The sequence below is a fragment of the Hoplias malabaricus genome, chromosome 18 (genome assembly GCF_029633855.1).
Source record: "Hoplias malabaricus isolate fHopMal1 chromosome 18, fHopMal1.hap1, whole genome shotgun sequence".
Taxonomy (NCBI): Eukaryota; Metazoa; Chordata; class Actinopteri; order Characiformes; family Erythrinidae; genus Hoplias; species Hoplias malabaricus.
Genome location: NC_089817.1, coordinates 30,908,771 through 30,924,509, shown reverse-complemented (window position 1 = coordinate 30,924,509; position 15,739 = coordinate 30,908,771). Strand labels below are relative to the sequence as shown.

At 41.1% G+C, this 15,739-nt stretch overlaps 2 pseudogenes; one reads left to right on the top strand and one right to left on the bottom strand.

Annotated features, from left to right (window-relative positions):
* Positions 1 to 4,704: 4,704 nt before the first annotated feature.
* On the top strand, positions 4,705 to 6,973 carry LOC136674420 (uncharacterized; annotated as a pseudogene).
* Positions 6,974 to 7,356: 383 nt separating this feature from the next.
* Positions 7,357 to 8,249, bottom strand: LOC136674419 (general transcription factor II-I repeat domain-containing protein 2-like; annotated as a pseudogene).
* Between the last annotated feature and the right edge of the window lie 7,490 nt (positions 8,250 to 15,739).

Genomic DNA, 15,739 nt, shown 5'->3' with positions numbered 1-15,739 from the left:
GTGTGTGCGCGCATGATCAAATTGTAAATTTATTAAGTAAAGAGTTTGCATTTGTGTATTGTTCACAAATTGTAATTCATGTGAATAAAATGGTAAAGAAAGTCTTTGTGTCATTGATGGATTTTAGCAACTGTCCAAATGCTCCTGATATTGTTTTGATCAATGAAAGAAGGAGTATGATGATTGTGGAAGTTGGATGTTCTTATGATGGATATGTGGAGCTGTGATACATTTCTAAAGTTGTAAAATATCAGCCGCTGATGGAAATTATTAATGTGAGAGGTTGTTTATGTGAAGTGGTTGTCTTGGTGTTCAGAAGTCTAGGGCATGTGCACAGGTTGTGTGTGCATGGCCTATAAACTGTAGGACTGGAGAAGATGAAGGCTAAGCACAAGTATTGAATGAAGTATTGCTATGTATCTGCAGTTATAGGGAGCCTGTTTATCTGGAAAAGACGCTGTCACATTTATCAATGAGAAAAGCATTCTGTGAATTTAATCATGAACTGTGTAATGACACTGAATCATTATATGGGTCTTATATTAATATGTATATGTTAAATCCATGGAAAAGTACTGAAATGTGAAAGTACTGAAGCTATATTTATTTATTTATTTATTCATTTATTTATTTATTTATTTTTGCGCTCGTCTACAACAGTATATAGGTGTTTCTTATTGTTTAGTTCTGTTCAGTTTAGTCCAGTGTGTGTCCACATTCATATTGTGTGCTTGCTTTTTGTTTTTTAACCCACATGTTTCGTCATAATTATCTTTTTTTATACTATATTTACTTGAATAAAGGGTCAAATACATTTTCAGTATTTTAGCATATGTCAATATTTTTATTTATCTATGGCCCAGTGTCACAAATTCTCAGGTTTTGTGTATTTTCATTTCTCATTGCATTAGAGTGCATTGTAGAAGGACCATAAAGCTATGTTTTTCTATAAGTGCCATGTCCCCATGGCAGTCCCTAATATACAGGAAAAATGCGTGCCTCCCCTAATGTTTTGCTCACTGTGTAAAATATGTAACTATGTAACTATGGAATTACATTAGACATATTCTTAACAATTCTACCACTCTGAACTAGTCTCAGCTGACCCAACACTGTACGTCATGATGATGTTAGAGTTACACTATCCACTAGTGGGAGGATTTATGCTCATGTATAAAATGAGGAAGTTAACATTCTGAATAATTTCATGTTTATCAGCTCTGTCTCTATTTCAGATGGACAAACAATATTACAGGCAAAAAAACACAATTCAATATTGCATTCCTAACAATAATGAGTCTTGTATAAAAGAGACTGTAGATGGCCCTGGATATTTTCTTCTGTGCTTCATTCTCTCATGTATATCTGTGTGCACTGTGGTTCTGAACCTGCTGGTGATCATCTCCATCTCTCACTTCAAGCAGCTCCACACTCCAACCAACCTGACTATCCTCTCTCTGGCTGTGGCTGATTTTCTGATAGGACTGGTCAATATGCCTGTGGATCTAAGTGGACTGATGGACACCTGTTGGTATCTTGGAACATTAACATGCTACATTTCTACAATAATCAATTTTGTCTCAAAGTATGGCTCTCTGTACAGTGTGATACTCATAGCAGTTGATAGGTTCATTGCTATCACTTACCCTCTGCAGTATTCCAGTAAAATCACGTTTCATAAAACCTTGCTGGCCATAATTCTTGGCTGGTCTTTTTGTATGTTTTATGTTATCATGTATTTAAACTTGAATTCCTTTTTTATACAGCCTAATATCTTCTCCAAATGTTATGGACATTGTGTTCTATATGTATATTATTACTGGATCATCATTGACCTTGTAGTTGCATTTCTAGCCCCTTGCACTTTTATATTAACATTGTATTCAGTTATTTTTAATGTGGCAAAACATCAAGCCAAAGCTGTCGGAGCTGTTAAAAATGGTGCCTCAAACAACCATGGAGCTAAAACATCAAGAGGTTCTGAACTTAAAGCAGCCAAGAAATTAGGCACAGTGGTTTTTGTTTACCTTGCTTGCTGGATACCATTTTATTTAAGCTCTTTGTCAGTTCACATACCTTTGACTGTGTGGAATGTTTTTACCTGGCTAATAGATATGAACTCCTTTGTTAACCCACTAATGTATGCAATTTTCTATTCATGGTTCAGAACATCTGCAAAGTATATTGTAACAGGTAGAATATTTAAATTATCATCTTCAAGACTGAATTTGTTTCCTGTACATTAACCTCAATTCATCTGACAGAGCAGAGGCCACTTCATATTGTATTGCTCTATAACATATTTTCTGTATAATTATTTGCAAAAAAATCCCTAAACCCTGTTAAAAAGGACCTAGTGACCTAGCATTGTAATGTAAACATAAAAATGTAAATATATTAATAGTATAAATAAAATTGTAATAAACTATACTTATAAAAGCTAAGCAATTTTATGTGATCAGTTGTAATAATTCAACTGTGTCCTGAGTTAATGGAAGCCAGAGGATCAACCCACGAGGCACAACTCAGAAACAGTTCCTGAGCATTATAGACTAAGGCCAAATACATCTCATGTTGTTCCCTCCCTGAGTACACTGTTAACCGTTAAATTGCTGGTACCCTTCAGTGGTACATTTCAGTAGTTTTGATTATGGGATATAATAAAACTAATTCTATTATAATTATAGATGTTAAAATTCTGTTGAATTCATATAGCCGATTACATCTCCTGGACTTTTATTATTATTACTATTATTATTATCATTATTATTATTATTATTATTATTATTATATATTATTATTATTATTATATATTATTTTATAGTATATTATGTTATATTATTATAATTATGTTATTTTATTTTATTTTTTATTTTTTTTACACAGTCCTATAATGACATATTACAAATATCCTCCTCTCCTGCTGGAAAAAAGAATGTAATGTACCTTTAGGGAACAACACTGCTATGCCTTTTAAAGGTTCATTATACTGTTTGTACGTTTACTGACCAATAATGTACATCCGCCATACCTTTTTGTCTGAGAGTGTACCTGGCAAAAAAACTCAGTGAAGACCACTTGGCAAGGAGAAAGAGAATAATATGGGATGGATGTATTTTACAGGTGGTGATGGTGAGTGTTAATTAAATGCCAGAAAGCCAAACTGCTTCTGTCTCTGGTGTCTCATTTGATCAGGATCTTATCTATTTTCATAAAATTGTTGTGTGTATCAATTGTCATTTGCTTTATTTTCTCAAAATGTACACAACTATTAGAAAATTACAAAAACAATACAAGTCAATAAGCCAGATATCAAGAGACCTGTGTCTATACACAGGGCCTGTCCCTAAGCAATATACTTTCACCATTTATCATGAAGAATTAAACCAAAAGTGTTTGTACCCTTTACTCTATGACCATTGTAATGAGTTTAAGGTGCTACTTTTCAACATTCCAGTTTGGCACACACAGCTTGTTTAATCTCTAGAGGAAAACAAGTAATTAAATAATTAAATTGCTCTAAAATTGCTCTAAAGCAGTTTTACATGACCCCAAGGTACGACGGAGTTTTAGGGCCACAGCGGTAAAAAAAAAAAAAAAACAAGATTCCGAGATTAAAGTCAGAATTCTGAGAAAAAAAGTCTGAATAATTCTGAGAAAAAAAGTCGGAATAATTCTGAGAAAAAAAGTCATGGCATGTTTCAAGATACAATTAATGATCACGAAAATGATGGATACAGAACGAGTAGAACTCCGGCGCCCACGAAGCTCCATTGCGTTACGGGTCGGACTCGTACAAAAAACTAAAGCCTTATGCATGAATTATTTATTAAACGCATTCACACGACATGACGCAGCCCCTGACTGAGATGCATAAAGTCTTTAGTTTTTTGTACGAGTCCGAGCCGTAACACGATGGAGCCTCGTGGGCGCCGGAGTTCTACTCTTTTACACTGTGTCTGCTCCATTATACGCAGCGAATTATTCTGAGATTTTTTCTCAGAATTATTCTGACTTTTTTTCTCAGAATTATTCCGACTTTTTTTCTCAGAATTATTCCGACTTTTTTTCTCAGAATTCTGACTTTAATCTCGGAATCTTGTTTTTTTTTACCGCTGTGGCCCTAAAACTCCGTCGTACCAAGGTGACCATAGCCAGTGACAATAAAAATGTATATGCCTGTATAATGCATTCTGACTTTGAGCTACAGAACAGTAGATCTATGTTCCTTGGAGTAATGTAGTTTTATTCAATACCTGTAGGATGAGATGGAATAAGGTTTAATCTCCAGAACCAATAATCCCACATCAAGAATAGACCTCAGTAGTTATGCTAGTGAGTGCTATCAAATCTGTACAGAAATGCTCAAATCTAGAGTAGAGCATACCCAGAGGAATACAACCTGTCATAACAGTGGGGGTGAGGGTCATGTCCTATTGATATGTCCAGTCATGTCTGTGAATGTGGGTCAGAAAAGACAGGAAGACGGTGGTCATGCTGCCGTGGATTGGACAGTGGCCAGCCTCCAGAAGGCCTTACGGGATCGTGACATTTCGTTTTCCCAACCAGCCAACAAGAAAACACTATTTTCACTGCTCCAGGCTTCCTCCACCGGCCCCAGGCCCACCGTAACCCAGCCCACCGCTCTCGATCACAACACGCCGGTTCTGCCTCCTCGCCACAGATGCCGCCCGCTCGCTGGCCATGCCCCGTAGCTTCCACTTTACCTCCCGATTCAGCGATCCTAGCCTCGGACCCTGCAGACGCCGTCATACTATCGGGCCCTTCAATCTACACCTCAGGTCCAAGCCTGCCCGCTGCTACTTCCACTTCGGGCCGGATGGCAGCCGCCACTGCCTGACCCTCCCGGCTTCAGCTCCAGCTCCAGCTCAGGCCCAGGCCTGCCTCTCGTACCCAGAACTGCCCCTTCCCAGGTTTCCGTGTTTTCTCGAATTTCTCCTCCCCTCCCTGCCACGCACACTTCTAATCCTCTCTCTCTCCCTCCTTCTACTTTACCTGCCTCTGTCTCTTTTCTTCATCTTCCCTCCTCTTCCATCCTTCATCCCACCCCGTCCCTATTCATCCATCCCCTGCTCCCCATTCATCCCACTCCGACCCTATTTCGTCATCCCAAACATTTCCATTTCTGGCTGCACCTTCTCAGGCCCCTCACCTTCTCTCGCTCTCTCTGCCTACAGGTGCTGCTGCTGACCCGTCCCAGGCCCCTGTGCATCGGCCTCATGACAAGTCCTTTTCCTTGGCTTCAGCTCCCTCAGCTCTGCCTCCTCCCAGCGCTCGGCTGTTCAATCCACCGCTCGTGCCTCCCAGTCTCAGAGAAAGGATCTTGCAAGGTGCAGACATTGACCTTTTAGCCTTACTACACCCTTCTTCAGCCCCCTGTGGCCCCTCGCACAATCAACATAGGGGATTTACTTTATACTCAAGGCTGCCGAACCGCAACCATCAAAGATCCTGACGGTTCCAGAATTTGCGCTGGCTTTCTCCATTTACCGCAACATTCTCTGCTCTGCCTTTCCAATCCAGCAGGAACTTTACGATTACCTATCCATCATCCTCGATCTCGCCGTTCACTTCGGGGGTTCTGCCTTTTATGAGTACCATTGGCAATTCTCTGCCTGAGCCACTGCCCACCTGCAGCAATGGAACATCACTTGCTACTGGGGCGCTTTGGATCTAGAACTCTACTGCCGTGTCTTTGCCGGCCACATCGGCCTTTTGTGCAATGTGTGTGGCAACCCATCCCATCCTTCTGCATCATGTTCACTTCTCACACAAATTCCCACTTCTGCTACCACCATTGCCCCCACTTCTTCCACAGCCACCATCGCACCACGCGTTGCTACTTCCAGTTCTCGTGTTAGTCGCGGACAATGCCTTCTATACTCTAAATAACTCAAAGACGTTATTTCCATCATTAAGATAATAGGACATGGGGCCTGGTTGGCCAAGGCTGACATTGTCTCCGCCTTCAAAATCCTCCCACTCCATCCCGATTTCTGGCACCTTTTTGGCGTGCACTGGCGAGCCTCATATCATTTTGCAGTCCGGCTGTACTTTGGTTGTAAGAGCAGCCCCAAGATTTTTGACTTCTTTGCCGAGGCCTTATCTTGGATATTGCTGAACGTCTATCTCCTGCCCTATGTCATCCACCTCCTCGATGACTTCCTGTTGCTCGACATCCCTTCCTCCCCGCCAGCACACTGCATTACCCAACTCAACTCTGCCTTCCGCCGCCTAGGTGTTCCCCTCTCAGCAGAGAAAACCCTTGGTCCCACTACTTCACTCGACTTCCTTGGCATCGTCCTGGATTCCATCCTATTCAAAGCATTCCTCCAACAGGAAAAACAAGACCGGATCATCCAGTCCCAAGCTTACCCAAGCTAGTTGCAATAAGCATCAGCTCCTCTTTCTATTGGGTCACCTCAACTTCACCATGTGAATTATCGCCCAAGGTAGTGCTTTCGTTTCACACCTCCTTAATCTCACCTCATCCGTCTCCTCTCTGTTCCAGGTCATTAACCTAGGCTCTTCTTGTAAATCCGACCTGAACTTCTGGCTCCTTCTCCTCTGCCACTGGAATGGCATCTCATTCTTCTACAATGATACTCTTTCCAATCCCGAAGACCCCTCCATATTTACGGATGCCACTCTTTCTTTAGGTTTTGGCGGCTACTACGATGGTCACTGGTTCACATCTCAGTGGCCCTCGGAACTCTCCTCCTTCTTAATTGCGTTGCGTGAGTTGTACCCCATCATGGCCGCTGCCATTCTTTGGGGGCACAAATGGACCTGTTGTGCCATTATCATTCATTCAGACAACGCATCATTGGTAAACATAATTAACAAAGGGCGTTCAAAGTCACTGCCACCCATGTTCTTTCTCCTATTAATTTTAAGGCAGGGGTCTCAAACTCAATTTACCCGGGAGCCACTGAAGGTAGAGTCAGGGTGAGGCTGGGCCGCATCAGGTTTTCCACAAGAAAAGCTCTTACAAAAACATTCCAATGTTATCAAAATGTCTTTATTTTTATTTTTTTAACACAAAATAAGATGAAAAATTAAATAAATTAACAATTCATAAGAAAAAAGATAAAATCAATCAGTAATAAATAATAAATAAATAAAATGAACATAATAATAATGATAATAATAATAATAATAATAATAATACAGCAGATATAGAACACTGAAGAAACCACATATAGTTGCTGACTAGAGAAATGTAATTATTATTATTCAGATTCAAATGTCTGTATTAACAGTTCTTTAACCTTTAACTTTCTGAACATGAATGGAACATTGAACATAAACAGTTATGAACATGGCTTCTTCTGCCTACTTCTTACTGCTAGAGATCTGGCAGCGCTTCCTCTTGCATAGCCGAGCCACATTTGGCTTAAGGGAGGAGGCAGTTGAGACCCTCAGTAGGGCTTGAAGATGCTCGTCAGTAAGTCTGGACCTTTACTTGGACTTATTGAAGTTCAAGGTAAAGAAGAGCTTTTCGCACAAGTATGTGCTCCCAAAAAGACACATGGTCCGCTTGAAAGCTCAGGGAAGCTGGGAGGCAATTCTCTCAAAAATTGCCCGAGCTTATCTGCTTTTCCACTCACCTCCCTGAACTTGGCTCTGAGTTCAGAGTTGCACTGCAGGTCAATGAGCTCCATTTGAAGCACAGGGGGGGCATCTTGCACATCAAAGGAGAAGGGGTCCACAAAAATTTGAAATGCGGCTCTGTGCGTCTTGAAGTCTGCAAATCTATGATCAAATTCCTCCTGTAGCATCAAAATGGCATCCACATACTTCTCACCACTGAATGGTGTGCCTGCATCCATGAGTGCCTTGCATGCTGGGAAATGGCAAAGGTTTGTTTGAGAAAGCTGGGCTTTCCATAACATAAGTTTCGCAGAGAATGCTCTCACGTTGTCATAGGCAGCACTGACCAGTTGCCCCTGGCCTTGTAACTTCTTGTTCAGTACATTAAGCTCATGTGTAATATCAACAAGAAAAGCTAAGCCCATGAGCCATTTGGGATCACTTGGAATTACTGTGAGCAACTCCTCTGTGACTTCAAAATTGTCATCAACACCACGGACATAGATTGCGAGCTGGGCAGTGTCAGTGATGTCTGTGGACTCATCAAGAGCAACTGAGTATACACTGAAACGTTTTGCTTTCTCACACAGTTGATCATAAACGTCACTTGACAGGTCAGAAATGCACTCTGCCATGGTGTTGGCAGAAAGGCTGATGTTGCTAAACTGACCTTTCTTTTCTGGACAGACAATACTTGCAGCCTGTAATAATATGCACTTTTTGACAAATTCACCTTCTATGAATTCATCGTACTAACCACGTAGCTAGCTTCGACTGCTGCATCATTCTCTTTGGTTGCTTTCTTAAAGAAATCTTGTTGCCTCAGTAGACATGTTTTAAGATTAGCAACCCGGTTGGCTCTCTCATCTCCCTGGTATTTTGCATACTCCTCAGCATGTCTAGTTGTGTAATGACGTTTCAAATTGTACTCTTTGTGCACTGCAACTTTCTCTGTGCAAATAAGACACGTCGGGATGCCCCTGTGCTCAACAAAGAAATATTGCACTTCCCACTTTTCCCGAAATTGTCTGTGCTCATCACAAATCTTTCTCTTCACTGCAGGCTTTGAAAAAGACGTTTGGGGCTGTATAATATATATAATTCCACTTGGTGTTGCTGTCGCATTGAAGTTTCAGTTTCAGTGTTTAGCCGATGAGTCTTTTCCGCTTCTTTTTCTGTCCCGTTGAGCAGGTTCAGACTGGACGCCGAAGCGCGTGAAGCGGGAGCAGCCGCGGGAATTGCGCATGCGCCGCGTGCATATAATGACAAATAGAAAATGCACACAAATATGCTTATATTCGCAATAAACCCGGCCGATGTCCCGCCCCCGAGAGCAATATACCCAGGGTGCGATTTGTGAAAAAAAAACAGAGGGGGGGGGGGGATAATTTTGAGAAACATTTTATTCAGAAAAATTACCACACAATAGTGTGAAAACATGAAAACGGTGAATTCTTGTGTAGATAAACCTCACAATCCTACTCCTACCTATTTTGAACGTGAACTTAATTTTTTTTTTTTTAAATTTTAAATTTGTGAAAAACACCACAGTTTAAGTTAGAACATGAACTTAAAAAATAAAAAATATAGTTTTTAAATAAAATACAATTTTAATTCATGATATAGAGCCTATGTTGAGGAACTCGGAACACCGAGACGGTGCTTCTCTATTCCGGCAGATCGGAGGGAGAGAGAAGCCCTGGGTCGGGAAGGAGCCGCCGCCCGTCTCTCTCTCCTCACTTCACGTTGTTTACATCAATAGAGGGAAAATTGAATTCGGGCCGAAAGTTTTATTTGAGAGAGAGAGCGCTTTGGTAGAGAGACATAGAGTAACAACAAAGAGAGAGTGCCGGCCTCGATAAAGCTGTTATTAATCAGAGAAATAAAAAGTTTCCTGGTTGTTTCACAGCGGAGGATAAAAATAATTCAGCAGAGGGTGGGACGTGTAAACCAGAGGGTGGGAAAGTCCCCACCATCCCCACCAGCAAATCGCACCCTGAGTATATCCCACCGTGATTGGTAGGTTCGTTCAGCTCCGCACACAACATTGAAAAGTGCCAATCATATCAAACTCGCGGGCCGCGCTAACATTAAACTTTCATATTAAGGCGGGGCCACAAACTATCGTCCTGAGGGCCGCAGTTGGCCCGCAGGCCGCGAGCTTGAGACCCCTGTTTTAAGGGCTACTCACATCCCTGGCCATTCCAATCCAATATCTGACTCACTCTCTCGTTTTCAATTTCAGAGATTCAGAGCATTGACACCTCAATCGGACCTTCATCCTACGCAGATGCCTCCATTTTCAGAAATCATCTTCCCACTTCCTCCCGGCTCCACCAACTTTCAATCATCTCACAAGACCTCATCCTCCAGGCTGTAGCACCCAACACCCTCTCTACGTACTGGACTGCCAGGCTAACATTCAGATGTTTCCACCAACTTCATAACATTCCGTTTCCATGCTTTGACTTCCAATCCACAACCTCGTTCATCACTTTTGCCAACATACTCTTCCCTATCCGGTCATCAACCATCAAAGTCTGCTCATCAATTTTTTCCACAAACTCATCCACGGTTCTCCACATCCTTATTCCCACCACAATCAGGTCACCCTGATTAATTCCTCCGAGGAATTAAAAGGAACAAACCCAGATTTCACCCTCGACACCAGCCTCTTACTTCATATATCTTAGCATGTTGCCTATCCACGCTACGCTCAGGACAATATTTCCCCATTATCTCTTCAACACTCTAAGCCACGTTTATCCTAGCCTTCTTTGGCTTCCTCCGCTACTCCGAATTCACAGCATCTTCTTCATCCTACAATCCTTCATGCCAACCCAGTCTCATAGATCTTCAAATCTTCGACACCACTACATTGATCTTCACTATAAAACACAGCAAAACCGACCAGTTTGGCAGAACCATCCCTGTATATCTGTTCAAACTGTCTTCACTACTCAGTCCATTAGAACCATTCCTTCGCCATCTTCAGAACCGTCACGTGCAAGCCTCATCTCAACAAAAAACATTTTTCACAACCGAACTTGGATCCGTTGCCACTCGTCATTGGTTCCATCTCCGTCTCTGTCACATCCTTTATCTCAGTGGTTTCAATCCCACTTACTTCTCTGCTCACTCCTTTAGGATTGGTGCGGCTTCCTCAATCTCCCATCAAGGAATTGCTGGTCCTCACAAGCCTACCACAGATACATTGCAGCCCACGAACAATTGGCAACCATCTAATTTTGGGGGCAAGGCTTTATGCACATGCCTCTGAGCCACATCGAACTCCAGCCCAAACCGCTTCTCTGCATGTGGTCTATCCTAAGTGAAGTCACCTTGTGACGTAGTTTTGCGGGCTAGACCATGCCCCAGCTACCTCTCCACAGCTCTATTTATACCCCTTCACTCTCACTCCATCCCAGTGTCGAACAACATCACACCCACCTCCACCCCATCTCCCACCTTTTTCATTCTGACCACTTTAAGCCCTGGGGGGGCATGGCTTTATGTGCACGCCTCCAAGCCACATCGAACTCCAGCCCAAACTTTCTGAGTTCAAGCCCCCCACCCCCTCTCTGGGTGTGGTCCATGCTAGAAAAATGTTGGTTTGGTCAGAAATTGCTACATATTTGTAATGCTACACAAATCATTATAATATCAGTATAATCAATATAAATAATATAATAATATCAGTATAATCAGTATAAAAAACACTATAATACAGCCCGCCTCTTGTCATGTATTTACCTGGCACTTACAGTGTATCTTAATGGGTTTTATGGTGAACTTCCCTGCAGAAATATATTTACCCAGCGTAAATACCTAACACTCATTTATGCAAGCATATACCTATGCATCACTTCATCTAAAATATTTATCAGCCGCCTTTTAATGTGTACTTTCCCGGCACTTACAGTTCTTCTTCTCTCATTTTATGGTGTACATTGTGCCATTTTAAAGGGGAATTTACCTGACACTTAAAGTGTACCTTCACATTTTTATGGATTAACTTCTTTATATGAATCATTCATTCCTTCATTGTCTGCAACTGTTCATCCAATCCATGGTTGCGGTTGGTCCAGAGCCCACCCAGAATCACTGGGCACAAGGCGGGAACACACCCTGGGGGGACACCAGTCCTTTACAGGGCAAAACACACACTCACACATTCACTCACAAATGCCCCTTTCACACATAGGCAATGTTCCGATGTTTACCTGAAGGAGCTGTATACATGAATGCAACCACCCATAACATTTTTCCCAGACCTTTCCCAGACTTTCTTCTACTCCAGCACTAGTAAATGTTCAGGGTACAGTCAGAGTCAGAGTATATTTTCTGGGGTGACATGACATAGTACATCAGCAGGGAAGCTTGTTGTTATAGAACGATAAGTAACAAAAGACATGTTTCACTCTGAGACTCAGACTGTGACACTTGATGGCCCACCCAAACTGTAAACTGCATTACAGTTCAACGTATTCAAAGTAATTAACGGGATATAGTGATTCTAACATGAAATATATTAAAAATGATCACATTGTCCTAAATATTCTGTGGGAGGTGCTTCTGTAATTTGGGGAATTCAACATACTTGGCAGTAAGTCAAGCTTGTTCAGTTTCAGAATTGGACTCGATCAGGGCTGTGCCTTGTCTCCATTCCCATTCTTGATTTTCATGGACAGATTGGGGAGTCATAGCCTGGGACAGGTGGGCTTCCATAAAGGGGATCAGGAGGTTTCATCTCTGTTATTTGTAGATGTTGTTCGTCAGGCTTCACATCACATGGAATCCTCCAGCATTCAGCGTTGTGGATCAGCATCTCCAAATTAGGCCAACATTATCTCCCAGAAACAGATGGCATACTCCCTTCAGTTAAGGGATGACAATCAACCCCAAGTGAAAGAGTTAATTTGTAACTCAGATTTTTAGTTTTGTTGTACTTTTGGTAATGCAGATTGTTGTTCTTTTGTCATAAGTGTCTAGAGTCTAGTGTACAGGACCAAAACAGTTATTTATTTATTTATTTATTTACTGACTGATTTACAGAGACGGGCTTTGTAAACACATTGGACTGCTGCAGGCATTGCTCTGACATCTGGGCCAATGGCTTTCCATGCATTTACCCCACTCAGGACTGAACCCACATCCTCCATGGAGAGTGCCAGGGGTTACTATTGTGAGGGAAGGCCCACCCCATGCGGTGTATTGTTCAGTGCTGTGGTTAAAACGAGCATAAAACTGATTAGGCTCATTCGGGAGAGATGCATTGCCAGATGGAAGAGTTGGTGAAGATGGTCTGAAGCCTGTGATGGTCTGGATGAGTGGCACGTATCTGGGGATTAGGAACAATGAGACTAATAGTAAACTGCGAAATCTGGAAAGACACTGAGCCTCTTGGTCTGCCATCAGGTCTAGACATTTTGTCTGGCATGTTATGTGTTAGGAGTTTAGAAAAGCCATGGGAATGACTTCTGGGCAAAGAGGTTCTCAAAAAGGTTCTGAAAAATACTACAGCTTAGGAGGGGGAGGGGTGCACTATCCAAACTGTGTTCAGTAAGCATGGTGAAACACTCAACTCAATTAATCGTATTGTCAAGTGTTGGAAGGAGCACTTTGAGGAATTCCTAAATCTAGGAGACATGCCTCCTGTGCAGGGGGTAGGGCCGGAAGTGTCTGGGGTGTCTGAGTCATGAGGTGGTTAATTCTTCATCACAAATAATGAAAGTTTGTTGCTTAGGAACAGGCTCTGTGTTCAGACACAGGTCACTTGATATCTGGCTTATTGATTTGTAATGTTGTGGATTATAATATATTTGCCAAGTATCTCTTACTGAGCTTGTGCCACATAGTACACTCTCAGAAAAAAAGTTAGGGTGGATGTAAAAATATTATAATGTACCTTCAATGAACCTTGTGTTCCCTATTACATTCTCTTCTCCAAAAGGAGGGGAAAAATGTGTAGTATTTCTTTTACAGAAATGTATAAAATAATAAATCCTAGAGATTAAATATGTCGCTTGAAATTATCACAGTTTTAAAATCTACAATTATAATAGAATAAGGTACAATTACATTGCCTAATTAAAGATACTGAAATGTACCCCTAAGGGCAATTATTTTTTCCATGGGGCCACATGAGAAACAGAAAATATTGTGGAGGGCCGGCCAAAAGGCTGATCTCAATTCTGCATAATATTAACTGTACTTCTTTGTAAAAAGCAGTAAATAGCATTGTTTTGACAAGCTGGTAAGAGTATATGTTATAATTAAGCAATGAAAACATGAGGTTGCCTTCCAAAAAATGTAATTTATTCAAGCGAATTTCACAAAACAATGGGAAAGGCAATTAATCACTAAAATGGCATCATAAAAACACGCTAAACATGCAAATAAAAATAAAAAAAGAAGCTTGGTAAAAAAGCCTTGCTGCTTTTGCAGTTTAGCTAGCAAAGCTTCCGATGTCCGCGCCCTTTCAGCATCAGTCACGTTCTTGTATTTCTCCCCGTGTTTCGTCTCGTAATGCCGACTCAAATTGTAGTCCTTAAACACAGCGATCTGCTCCCCGCAAACTAAACACACGGCTTTACCTCTCACTTCAGTAAATAAATACTTAGCAGTCCAATTTTTGTTGAAAACCCTGCATTCGGCATCTACCTTTCTTTTTTTAGCATGAGCAGACATTTCTGAGGGCTAAAGTCGTCTTGTGACTTGCTAGTGACAACGATCAAATCACGCCCATGCCTCAATATACGTTTTGTGTCATCATGTACGTAAATAAAAAACAACTTCAAAATAAAAGCAATGCAGCTTCAGTCCATGCATCAGGTAAAATAAGAAAATATGTTTATTTTGTAATTTCCAATTAACGTTACACGGGCCGGTCAGAGTCAATCAAAGGGCCGTATGCGGCCCGGGGGCCGTACAATGCCCAGGTTTGCCTAAGGGTATAGTTTAACTGATAGTGTACTCTGGGAGTAAATTGTATTAGGAGATTTATTTGGCCTTAGTCTGCAGTGCTCAGGAATTGTTTCTGAATTGTGCCTCCCAGCATACCCAGCATAAATACCAAGTTACTATTTACCCAAGTATATACCTATATGCATCAGTACATGTAAAATAATTACCAGCCCACTTTTTAACGTGCAATTTACCCGCACTTACCTTTTTATTTTTTTTTCATTTTATGGTGTACATTTAAGGGAAATGGACCTGTTACTTACAGTATACCTTCCCATTACCTACAGATTAACTTCTTTATATGAATCATTCATTCATTCATTATCTGCAACTACTCATCAAATTCAGGATTGTGGTGGGACCGGAGCCCACGCGAAATAAATGTTCCAGTGTTTACACGGATGAATGTTGTATGTGAACGCATCCACCCACAACATTCTTCTTTACCCAGAGTTTATTATTCTTGAGCCAAAGTAAATATTCTGAGTAAAGTGAGTGCATGTGAGAATGTGACAAGAAATGTCCCAGAGTTTCTCCTGCATGTGCTGCAAGAGCAAACCTGAGGCAGAAAATGTTCACCTGTGAGCTGCATGTGCCAATGACCATTCCAGAGTATCACTATGTGTGTTTTTCAACTGGGCGAGGAAACAGGAGGAAGCCCAGGCAGACAGAGGGAGAACACATCAAACTCCTCACTGTCTGTCACATTACAAAGAAATTCCACAGTAAAATGTATTCATATTCAGGAAATAAATAGCCTCTTACATTGTGTCTTCAGTGAGCTTTTCAAATATATTTCAGACACTTTGAATATAAACAATGAATGTCCAAGGAAATAAGCCACACATGCAGTTGTCCCACACATTTTTAGGTGACATGCTATGTTTATAGGGGAATTAAATATTAAAATGTATTCATATTCAAGATATTAATAGTCAGTAATTTTAAAAAAAGTAAAACTGAGATATTTGAGTAAACATGAAAAACATTTCCTAGAAATTAAGCCAAATGCTCAAATTCTCCACACTTTGTATTATGTCCAATGCTGTGTCCAAAGGGACAAAATGATCCCACAGTCAAATTCATTCAAGATATTAATATTCTTGGGTTTTGTGCACAATTTTTTATAAATATGTTACAGCAGTACAATATGAAGCAG